The 12620-nt window shown below is 36.7% G+C and overlaps 1 long non-coding RNA gene across 1 annotated transcript; it reads left to right on the top strand.

Annotated features, from left to right (window-relative positions):
* Positions 1-5727: 5727 nt before the first annotated feature.
* On the top strand, positions 5728-12620 carry LOC125488711. The gene is made up of 2 exons (XR_007266432.1): positions 5728-6476; positions 12165-12620. It is a non-coding gene; the product is annotated as an uncharacterized LOC125488711 (long non-coding RNA).

The raw sequence follows: 12620 nt of genomic DNA, 5'->3' as shown, positions 1-12620 counted from the left end.
TATCTCTATGTGTCTTTCAAGTGTCTTGGGGTTAAATGAGTCATTTGATATCACAAGTGCCAGTATTTTACTTTTGCTTGACAAAATTCAATATTTTGGAGCTGGGCTAACGGCAACCCAACATCTTAATAACCGCAATCTTTGTATTAAACATACTAACTGAAAAGCTGAAGTTTTTTTTTCAGATTGGAGTAGCCCTTAGGTTTGAATGTATCTCTAAACTAACTCTTTAATAATTCTCAAACTACTGCAAGTTTCATAAGATATCCAATATAATAGTGTTCATCAAATAATATCCGTGAAGCCAATAAGAATATTTGATTGGTTAAGTGTACCCAAAATAACTATTCAAGGCGTATGTCGAATTAACTTACTTTTATAATCTAAGTTCAATGAACTTTTGCTCTTGGCAGTCCAAATCATTGCTCTGGATTTTAGAGTAAGGAATAATAATAGCAAGATTTCAATTGTATAATTTAAATAATTTTTGAGATTGTAAACGGCCAGAGAGGGTTTGTCTGCATATGTATTGCTTATGCTATGCTTATGTTATGCTTATGTAAGTGTGAAGAAGGAAGGTTTGTTAAGATACCTATAATAATAAAGTTAATTATAATGATTCTTACCTGCGAATATGTGAGCCTTAACGCGTACTGGGCAATTTGTGTGGTTCTCATGCTGGCCTGGTGTTCGTTCGCTGCAAATAAAACGTCACGCTACAAAATCCAGTAAATCAATCGAAAACCACTCAAAAATCGATCCAGAATGCACATTTTTGAACAATTTCACACCCTTTACATAACCTACGAATAACTTTTGAAATTTCACTGGTATTAAGAAAAAAGTACACTAGAATTTATAAAAATAACATTGTTAATAAAAACAAACTATTTGGTTTGTATAGCGACCGGAGAAAGGAGAAATTAAATATATTTTTTAATTACGTACAGGCACCCGCAGAGTTTCGCGAATGAAAGAAAAGTCAAGAAATTTTGTGTTTTTATGTTTGTCACACTGATGAAACGTCAAAATAAAATCAATGTTGGCAAAAGTCCAACTATTTTTTCCTACTCTGTGAACATTGTTACAGCTCAGAATAATAACAGCCTAATAGAGTAGTGACAACTTCTACTCACCGCTAGATGGCGCTACTACTTATTTTATTTCTGATGATGAAACTGCATGTAGTTACATAATATAGTACTCGTAAAGTATACCATTCCATGTGGACCTGAGACCGTAGCATAAATTTTCATCGTGAACGTAAACGAATAAGGGTGCTTTTCCACCAGAGATGTGCTATGCAGCTATGCTGCGAAGATGTGATATCTACGCTACGAAAATATGTGACCGTTTCCACCAATACTACGCTAGGTAGCTGTGCGAGGAAGATGCGCTACGAAGATGCGCCGCCGCAAAGTAGCTGTGCGAGAATTTCATCTTCCTCCATGAGTAAAGTTCTTCTTCGCACATTGCGAGATACAAAATAACTTTTTGCTTCCACGATGGCATGTCTACTTTCAGTGAAAAACGCGGGCATACTGTAGGTCTGCTCTGCACATACATAGCTACACCACTCGCGATAGCATAGCACATCTCTGGTGGAAAAGCACCCTTAGTCGTATGAAAATTTTAGTTCTGCTGCCGACCGCCTGAGGCGCTGTTCATATTTTCATACAAAATTACTCGATGAATTTTACTTCACGTTCACTATGAAAATTTATGCTACGGGCTCAGAGATGCGGGTCCTAATCCCGGCGCTGAAATGTACCAATGAGTTCTTTGAATTTTATTACAATTGACAACATTTCAAAATTTTATACAGTTGAAATTCGAAAACCATTTAGAGATATGGCTCTAATATTCACAAAAAAAAATGTTTCCGATTTTTCTATTGATTTATTTCAGAGAAAAACATAAAAATCTAAATTATCATTCGTGACATCACGATGTGGCATAATAATTAAACGCGCTTTTACTTCTAAAACATGAACAAAAAAAAACATGTTATGTCACTTTGACAATGACAATGACAAACATCACTCAAATGTCTGTCACTTTTATGTGTCCTTGTCAATGACGGAAGTTCGTGATTGGTCCTTGCCACAAAATAAAGTTGAAGTTGAAGTTGATTGGTCCTTGTTCATGTCAATTTAATGTCATCCAACTTTATTTTTTTAGGTTAGGCAGGCAACGAAAATATTTTTATCCAAAGCCTCGACGTGACGTCACTCATACTATAAATATTTTGAACTTTGAAATTAAAAAAAAAATATTAAAACATAGAAATATTAAGAAATAAAAAAATACGGGTCATCTAAATTTGTGATATCTCGTCGAAAATAAAATAAAATCGGTGAGCATTTTATTTGAAATGTTGTCAATGTTATAGGTAGACGACCGAATGGCGTAGTGGTTAGTGGCCCTGACTACTGAGCCGAAGGTCCCGGGTTCGATTCCCGGCTGGGGCAGATATTTGTTTAAACACAGATATTTGTTCTCGGGTCTTGGATGTGCCCGTTAAATGGCCCCTTATTATACATTAGGACTAACAGAACACTCTGGCGATAAGTGGGTGCAGCAATGCACTCACTTTTCGCCAGAGTGTTCTCTCTGCCTACCCCGCAAGGGAGTACATTAGTTCAAGGCGTGAGTATGTGTGTGTGTGTGTGTGTGTATAGGTATACAATCGCTCTTACTGTGAAGGAAAACATCGTGAGGAAACCTGCATGTCTGGATTTAGCACATCTAGTGAACCCACCAACCCGCAGAGGACCAGTGTGGTGGGAAATTATCCAAGCTTAGGAAGGCAGTTTAAACCTAGGGGATATGCACAAAGGTTCCACTTCAGAGAGCCAGGTGATACTAAAACCCCCCCACATAATAGAATAGAATAGGCAAAACATGCTAATTTTATTATACCTACGTCTCTACAACTTACAAGGAATAAGTAAGTACCTAGATAGATTGTTTTCTACTTACTTACTATTTTCAGATTCTATCAGTATATATGGCCTCATTTAGATCAAACCTTTTTAGGGTTCCGTTGCCAAATAGCAAATACTAATAATACTAAAATACTGGATACTTCGGTATAGATATCATGTCTGTCTGTCTGTATAGCCTGTCATAGCCTCTTTTTTTTTTCAAAAACTAGGCACCTAGGTTGGTAGATAGGTAATTTGGTAAGCAGATTTAAATATAAACTATAGGTGTACCCGCGAGCTTAGCTTCGCCTTAGAAAGTTTTCCCGTGGCAATTCCGCGATAAAAAGTAGCCTATGTGTTAATCCAGGATGTCATGCTAACTCCATATTCCATTAAAATCGGTTCAGCCGTCTTGACGTGAAGAAGTAACAAACATACACACACACTCATACTCACAAACTTTCGCCTTTATAATATTAACTAGTAGGATAGTATTTTCACAAAAAAATCTGGAATCTATTGCTAATACGTGTTGTACGGAACCTTTAGTGCGCGAATACGACCCGCCGGTTTTATTATTAAGTAGAGGAGACACGCCTCGTTTTATCTGAAACTATCTCACAAGATAACAGAACATCAAATAGAGGACTTATTTAACTACGTTTCATGATTTAGTGAGATACCTAACTAGGTGATATGGCATGCCAAAAGAAAAAATAAATTAGGTAAATACTTATAGTATACATATGTAAGTATAGCGCTAGTCAAGCGTGTCGGACTAGGCCTAAACCTAAACCATTCATTTATTGGAAGGAGACCCGTGCCCTAGCAGTGAGGACGTGATGGGTCGTGAACTCGTGATGATAATAGGTTACTATACCTACAGCTGAGAACATACCGGCTACCTGTCTAGGTCGTCGGTCCAGCAGGCTGGAGGGCGTCCCACACTACTCCATAAGTCTGTTGATGGTCTCCACTCGAGAAACTAGTCTTCCCAGATGGTCATAGATTCTTCCACAGGACTTTATTACACTCACGACCACTTAGAAAATTTGAATGTCGACTACAAATTACCACAATTTTTGAAAACTAAACTAAACGTTTAGAATTTGTTCAAAATATTTTCGTTTTTAGTTGGTAATGTTGAGATGCGTTAATGAATGCAATACTTAATAAAAATTAGCTTAATGCCGACGACGCGACACGCGGCGTCATTAAGCTAGTCTTTTCCGTTTAGGAGTAATTTGGTGCTTTGTCACTGGAACTTTTTCATTGCTCGTGAGTTTCAAGAGACGGTCTGGGGGTGCATGGTCAGATATTGAAGCAAGGGTTCCCAGATTCGATTCTCTACTCCAGAATACCAATGACTTTAGACTACAAGGCTATGGAATCTGACGTATTAATAATCTGACGTTCATTCATACCCAAAATAACCCTAATAGTATTTTTATTTCAGACCATATAAATCATGTACCTACACACTTACTGCCTGTTTCTATATCTCTATCTATCCATAACTGGTAGTTACTTTCATACGATTTTGACATAATCAAAAGTACCAATCTGTCAAAATCGTATGAAAGTAACTACTAGTTATAGATAGATAGAGTTATAGAAACTGGCAGTTAATTAACTTATAGTTACCAGTTGTTACACACTCGTACTCGTACGATAGGTACCTATCTATTTTATATGTACAACGTAAGTAAGTTAAGTAAATAGGTGTTAAAGCCTTCTCTTCTATATAATTATTATCATTTATTTACTTTGTACAATAATATAAGTATCTGACTCTAATTTAGGTAACCCAAACTAGATAAAAGTTTGAATGATGCATGAAACAGATAAGTTAAGTAGGCAGGCGCCATTTCATCATCATCAGCCCGTAATTGTCCTCTGCTGGACATAGGCCAGGCATATTACGTGTAAGACATATGCCCAAGGAGCACCACAACACTCAGATCCTCAGGCATGTCTATAGCCACTACCGGCCACCTGTCTAAGGTCCTCAGTCCAGTAGGCTGGAGAGCGTCTCACTGTTCCACTGTTCGTGGTATCCACTCAAGAATCATTAACCCCATCGGTTCTTCGGCATATACATATATGGCCCGCCCATTGCCACTTACGCTTGCAGATTTTAGGAGCTGTCGGTTACTTGACTTCTATTACGATACGAATAGGCTCTTTTTAATCGTCTTCGAAAAAAGGAGGAGGTTCTCTATATTTTTTCCATTGCCCGCTGAGCGATAGTGTTGAAGTGTCATCACCGACTGGGCGCACTTATTATGTACACCTTTTCTTCAGACTTTGAGGAATTGAGAATGGCTGAGAGGAATAGGTAATTTATCGAAGCTATAGTATGCGGTCCAGCCTAGTTGTAGGTGGATTATGCGCGCTCATCAAAACTTATGCTAAACGGGATTTAATTTGTTGTGCCTACCAACCCATCATGGAAGTACTTCCATGCCACCATTGCCACCCATAAATTAATTCCTATCCTTTGACTCATTCTGGGTCCCGTTTTAGATTATTCTTCAAATTAAGTAATAAAGTAGTAAGAAGTACTTAGGTACTTATCTATTAAAGCTGTAATCAAGTCTTCATACCTTCTACTCTACCAAATCTTACTTTAACTTCTACTCATCTTCAACTATACCTACTTAGTTAGATAATTATTTTACTAAGTAGTTACCTAAGTATTTTAAAATAAATTTAAGTAGTTGTTCATTGGAAGGATTTGTTGACGAGAAAAATTACAGCTTCCGCAACAGAAAACCAATTCGAACCGTAGATAAATACTGACAAAGTGCTGGCCGCTTATTGTTTCATTCAATAATAACTTTACAAAACGCCTGGACTTCGAATGCATTGTCTTTGCCACTCTCTAGACTCTAGAGCGAAAGCGCCGTGGTGTACTTACCATTCCAAGAGTTGTGTTCAGTTTCACGACCGTAAAATGTCGTATAACGTATAACGTCGCTTTTCCTATGTCAGACTCAAAAACGATAAGAAAATATGAATAATACTCTAGAGGTACAGGTGTGTGACGCAACAGGTGAGCCATATCTATAAAACACCCAACAAGAAAACGTAGCCGCCATTTTACTTCAGACACCATCCGTGCTCCACTCGAAACCATTTCGTTACTTATTTAATTAGTGCTCTTAAAAACTTGCTAAGTGAGCGTAATTTTACACTTAAAAATATTGATATAATTAATCAAAAGTTAAACTGTTAATAATTATTAATAGGTAATAAAGTTCGAAGTGTTTTAATTGACTTTGAAGATGACGTAAAATTTTCGCGCGAAGGGAAAAGTTATCTGAAAATTTCATTTTTAACGATAAAGTTGATTGTATCAATAGATTATACTATCTGTTGTTTGATTAAATTGAACATTATCATTATCAAATGGGAGTCTGTGATTGGTTAAATTTTGTCCGACCTCCATTACAAGCATGTGATTCAAGATTTTCAAGATGGCTGAACTGAAAATGACTGCAAGTTTAGAATCGTTACAGGCGCGGCTGACGGTGAATACTACAGTTGGTAAGAGATTTAATTACATTAAGTGACAGCTTCTGAGCTACAGAGTACCTACAGGTACTTATATTACCTACATAATTAACACTTAAAAATCTATTTCATATTAGTAGCCACGCAGCCATCAGTCGTTTCTTGTTTTTAGTTATAAATTGTTTAATTACTAACTTACATACCTATTGTAAATTAGTGCTGTAAAACGTTACTTAGTACTTATTAAGTTACTTGTAATATACAGCTACCCTAAATTAATATAAGTAAGTAGTAATATAAAAAATCCACATCACGTGAGTATCACGTAGTACAAAATAAATATTCCTACTTATAGCGAAAAGCTCGTGTGTGTGTGTCAACAGTTCACATCGAACATAACTGAAAAACGTTTCGTAGAAGGCACATAAAAAACGGAGACTGGAGCCATAACTTCACAGTTTTCCAAGCACCATGAAATTATAGCACAAGGTTTTCAGGGTTGCAAATTTCAGAATAAACTATTGATCTAGTAGCATTTGCGATGAGTAATGTTTAAAAAGACTGCTGTAGTCATAGGCTCATTAATGAGTATCAAAACCTAAATTTATATAATTTATAGACATTTATATGAGATTCATATACAATAATAATAATATAAGTATATCTCAATCTGGGAAAAGTGGGTGCAGCAATGCACCTCTGCCTACCCCGCAAGGGAGTACATAAGTACAAGGCGTGAGTGTGTGTTTTTTAATAATAATATACGTCTACGATGTACTTTTAGACTCAGCTGGTTATAGTTACAATAAAAGACACGCTAAATCGTCTAAAATTGAGAACATCTTTATCTCTACACCGACACACTATAAAAGAAAAGTTAGCTAAGTTAGGACCAACATAATATATAAGTACTTTATTAGGTAAGTATCTAATTATAAGATATTATTTAGACTTAGGTTGATATGTTAGGTAGCTAGGTAGGTACAATTTGAAAAAGTTAGGAAAAACACAGGGTCTCATTTATAGGCCGTCGGTAAACATAAGTTTAATCTAAGGTTTAATCTTAGATTAGAAGGAGCAGTAAACTTTGTTTGTGGTGCTGATAAGGGATATTTTATCATGGAATTATACTTACATTGCCTGTTTAACAGGATTGTACCGTAACATCTTAGAATGGCGGTAAATGTGTACCCAGGTATCATGTTTTATTTTGGTATTACCCCTAATATGTAGGAATAGTCTCATAATGAGAACCCATCACTTCATCACTTCTAATGAAGGGAGCTGTTAGGCTTAGTACACGGTACCTCGCTGGCCTAGTGTGTAGGCTTAGTGGGGCATATCTAAAATAACTAATAAGATAATGTACTTTTTATAGTAAATTTAACTAACATTAGAAGACTTGAAGACAAGTGATAAATGCTATCTTCAGGCACATAATAACTACATATCTAGAAATAACCACATAATATACAAGCGCCGTTTGACGTGGTACACTGTATGAATTGGTATGAATGGCTGAAAAGTCTGATTTTTTATGATTTTCCCAAAACTTCAAACTTTAAAAACAAAACAAGGATAGTGAAAGGATAACTTAATGACGCCGCAGCCGATTGCAATATTGAAGTGAGCGCATCAGAATTCAGAATATTACCAAGTAGAAAATAAAATACCTATTTGGTAAAAAATTTAAATTATAATATATGTTTTAAAAATATGGGTCCCTTTGGTGTCGGCATTTTGAAAGTGGAACGTTTTCATTGCTTGAGAGTGTAGGTATAGTTACATAAAGGATAATTTGTTAACCTAAAAAAAATATTTGGTGCTTGTTTCTGTTGTAAAGTTAGTCTTGTCTGACTCTAGGTAGCGACTATAGCGTCAACCAACCAATCAGAACCCGTGCGTGACTGGAAAAACAATAACCAACAGCTCACACTATTGCACAAGATGTAACACTGTCTTAAATAGGTGTTTAACATTAATGTTCCACACTATTCATATACAAATGTGTTGGAAATATGTTTCTATGACGGTACCAAAGGACGTTATTGTTGGAAGCCGTACCACCGTGCGTTTTGTCGCTTACAAGATTCATTCGAGATTTCCGCTCTGTGTGTACAATCTTGTTCTTAGCGTGTCGGTAACTAAGGCGCACCCTAGAGGCCTAGACCATCAATTATATTGCGCAATATTGAATATTGTGCAATATAATTGATCGTCATTTGGATTTAAAACTTATTGCACAATAAATATATTGCATAATATTATTGTAGGTCTAGGGTCCGCCTTAGCGTGTCGGTAGCTAACGCTATGAGTTTATGTAGCATATATGTCACCGAGGTGACACACACGGCCATTTTAGGAATAAATATGTAATATTTTCATTACACTTCATAATTTAATCTAGAGTAATTAGTAGGTACCCAACGGTAATAAATTGTAATTATGATGCGAAAAATATCATGTACTTATTCGTTTTTAGGTTTTTACATTGTAATCGACTTCTCCAATGAGTGTCAGAAGTAGTTTTAACTTTAACTCCCATGATAACTCGCTACTTCTTCAGGTGAGACCATTAGTCAGTCAAATATCCTCCGGATCACTAAAACTTATTTACAAAAGTTTATAACCAGTCAAGTAGCAGTACCTCACTACTGATAGACAACTAGAAATATCAATATAATACAGGTATACTTACCTAATCGAACAAGAATCAATCATGGACTCATGGTAAGACCAACTTAACCTCATTAAAGGAAAAAAATACCGACCACAGTCACATTGTTCTATACGTTTTGTTATAGCCATCCTCAGAATAATAAATTCCTCGCCACATTATGATGTCCTCTGTAGGAATATTTTGTAATAGCTAAGTAGAGAGAGCCGTTACTGAGCAAAGCTTACAAGAAATTGAATAGTTTCCTTACTTATTGTGTACATTATGTACATATGTATAGGGAAATTAAAAAACTCCTAGCTGATGAATTTAAGGCTAGAGCGCGTTTGGAGTTTGTCACCACGGTGAAAAGGTTTCTAGCCAGTCAGAAAGGCCCTCTATAAAGTACACTCACGGGCAATGAAAAGGTTCCACTGAGGAAAGCACCAAATTTATTCTAAACGGAAAAGGCTAGCTTAATCCCGTCTTCTGCAACATTGAAGTACATTTAACAGAGCATCAGGATATTACCAACTAAAATCGGTAATATTTTGTTCCAATTTTAAATTAAATCTTTGAAAAAATTGGGGTTGTTTGTTGTCGGAATTATGTGAGTGGAACTTTTTCATTGCCCGGCAGTGTAGTATACTAATATACTTGATACGTCACTCGGGGAGGCTCCTTTCACGCACCCCATTCGCATAAGCCGTCACTCGCAATATTGTGGTATCTCCTGACTCCTGAGCTGGCCTATCAATCAGCCCTTCAAGGGATGATGTTGGTTTTTGGGACATCCTGTTTAATAGGTAAGAGGTAACCAAAAGCGCCACTAGCCGCTCCTATCCACGCCACCACTCTATCCTGGAAAGAACTGAGGGGCAGGGCTTTTTACACCTTTTGGACATCGGTTAATGTTAGGCTCTAACCTAGTCAAGGGGCAGCTAGCTTTATGTGAATTCGTCAATAATTTGAACCCTGTTAATGTAAAACTATAATGGTTTCTACCCCAATTTTTTTCTTCTTCGTCGTATTAAATCCATCCCACGAGTCCAAGAAGTTAACGGTAATCCAGTTCGAAATTTGAACCGTTGTCCGCCATTTTCCTTGAACATTCCATAATCAAATTAGTCCACGTTTCGTGGCCTCCAGTGTTTGTTCACATGTACAGCTGTTTAGCCGTCGGTCGCTAATTGCATAGTCTTCACTGGATGTACCGAAGTGTTATTTATGTTATAGACGGTAAGGTCTGGCTTGGCTTGAGCTGTTAGTCTGTCTGAAGGCTCAAGTTTGGGTTATAGGTAGCAGAAAGCAAATCACTTAGCCATGCTGGGAAATAGCAAAAATTGGGACGATATATATATTAACTAACTACCTTAATACCTAGGCGATTCTGAACTACCAAACCCTAATTTAACCACATAATCTAGGTACTTAAAGATCGTCACAAACAAAACACTTTTCAATTGAATTTCTTATAGTAAAAAAGTGAATGTGTTATCTATCTATCTAAGTAAGTATACAGACTGTTGCTAAAGTGGTACCTATATGCTATATATATATATATAATATGGTATATTGTGCTGATCGTACAAACTGGCCCGTAGGTTAGGGGCTATGACCCCGTAGATCTCAGAAGCATGATGTTTAAACTGTACCTATTTCGGTAGATACCGTAACAGCACAAAGCAAACTGAAGTGTCAATTGGTGTAGCACGCCCTCTGTCTTCCGATTTTGTCACTTGGACTATAGTTTGACTAACTAATTGTTATACCTATAAGTAAGGTGTAGATTTCAAGCAGCGCCACCGCCGCGCCGCGACGTATCAAGAAAAAACGCTATAAAATGTTATGAAAAAACAAAAACACAGCGTCCTTTTGTAACAAAAGTGAAAATCTGATATCTTCTTTACGGTCACAAAAGTAGTTTAGGTAGGTATAGTAGTTAAGTATAAACACAAACAGAAAGATAATTCTGAAGAACTATTGCTCTACTATGACTTTTTTGACGGCTTGAAAAAGTCACACTCTCTCGGCTTACTAAAGTCCAGTGCTTCTGCAACATGCTGTATGGAACCTATTGATGATAGTGATTAGGCATACTTTATGATTTTGATTATTTACTGATTCTGTAAGAGCTAAACTTAGCACTGAATTATGTAGTTACCCTATTGTACTTCTTCTTCTTCCTTGCCTTATCCTTATTTAGGGTCGGCTTTGTTGGTCATGTCACGCCATTTTACCCTATCCTCTGTCATATCCTCATTCACTCCACACTCTCTCATATTTTCTTTCACGCAATCAAGCCACGTCTTTCTTGGTCTTCCTCTCTTGCGCCTTCCTTCGGGTCTCAGTTCCAACACTTTCTTTGTAACATAATCATCTTCTCTTCTCATGACATGCCCAAACCAAGAAAGACGATGGCTTTTCATCTTCTCCACTATAGGAGCCACTTTCATACTTCCCCTTATATACTCATTTCGTATTCTATCTTTTCTTGTAACACCACCAGTAGTATAAGTTACACTATTGTACTTATACTACTTATATCACCCCTTTTTTATAGGTACCTACTGATGGTCTTTTATGTTTTGTTTGTTTATTTAGGTACTTGCCTTCCTTTTTAATACTGTTTATGACAGTAGCGCCATCATTGCTTTTAATTTTATGTTTGTCAAATCATACGGTAGCAGACTATTTGTTATACATTTTAGATGACATTGTTGTTTGTCTGTGTGTGTGTAACTATACTCTTTTATATGTGTGTTAAAATCTTTGAAGTGACGAGAAGTTACCGCATTCTTTGGTCCATTTATTTTGAACGATGCATTTATCTACTTCAATTTGTCATTTGTTTACTGTAAAAGTCAAAGTTGGAGTTAGTTAACGATATGGGAATTGTTAAAATTAACGTAAAATCTCCATATAAAGCTTATTAAATTGAAAACTAGCTAAAGTACTAAGTACCTATTATGATTTTTTAAAGGTTTATTCTTCTCAATATCACTGTCTATTCGTTATTTTGTGTTATATTTTATAACTATTTAAGGTTAAATTCTTTCTTTTAGCACCTGATCCAGAGGGGCCAGAGAGCAAAATTAGACTCCTCTCATCAGATCCATTTGAAAAAGGTTCCTTCCCCAATCAACGAGCAACTGTTGGACATAGGACTCTTCCAAACAGCGCCACAACACTCTGTCCTCAACCTTCCTAGTCAAACCGCCACCGGCTGCCGGCTCCGAGGGCATCCCACGCTACATGGCAGCCCGCGCGAGAGCGTCCCACGCTTCATGCAGCCTATAATCTGTTAATGAAGAGAGCTATCCGTCGACAGTATTGACCATAAAAACTGTCATGGAGTTGCTCTCTTTATGAACGGTTGCTGGCCCAACGTTGGATTATGAAAACCGATGGATTCTTACTGAAGAAGCAGAAGATTACTACGGCAGATGCTGAGCTGGTGCCTCTTTGATGCTCTGGAAAGCAACCTGTTGTGTAATTATTGTGTTTATTTTATTGTTGTT

The sequence above is a fragment of the Plutella xylostella genome, chromosome 2, assembly GCF_932276165.1.
Source record: "Plutella xylostella chromosome 2, ilPluXylo3.1, whole genome shotgun sequence".
Taxonomy (NCBI): Eukaryota; Metazoa; Arthropoda; class Insecta; order Lepidoptera; family Plutellidae; genus Plutella; species Plutella xylostella.
The sequence above is the reverse complement of the archived record's forward strand: the minus strand, read 5'-3'. Positions and strand labels throughout refer to the sequence as shown.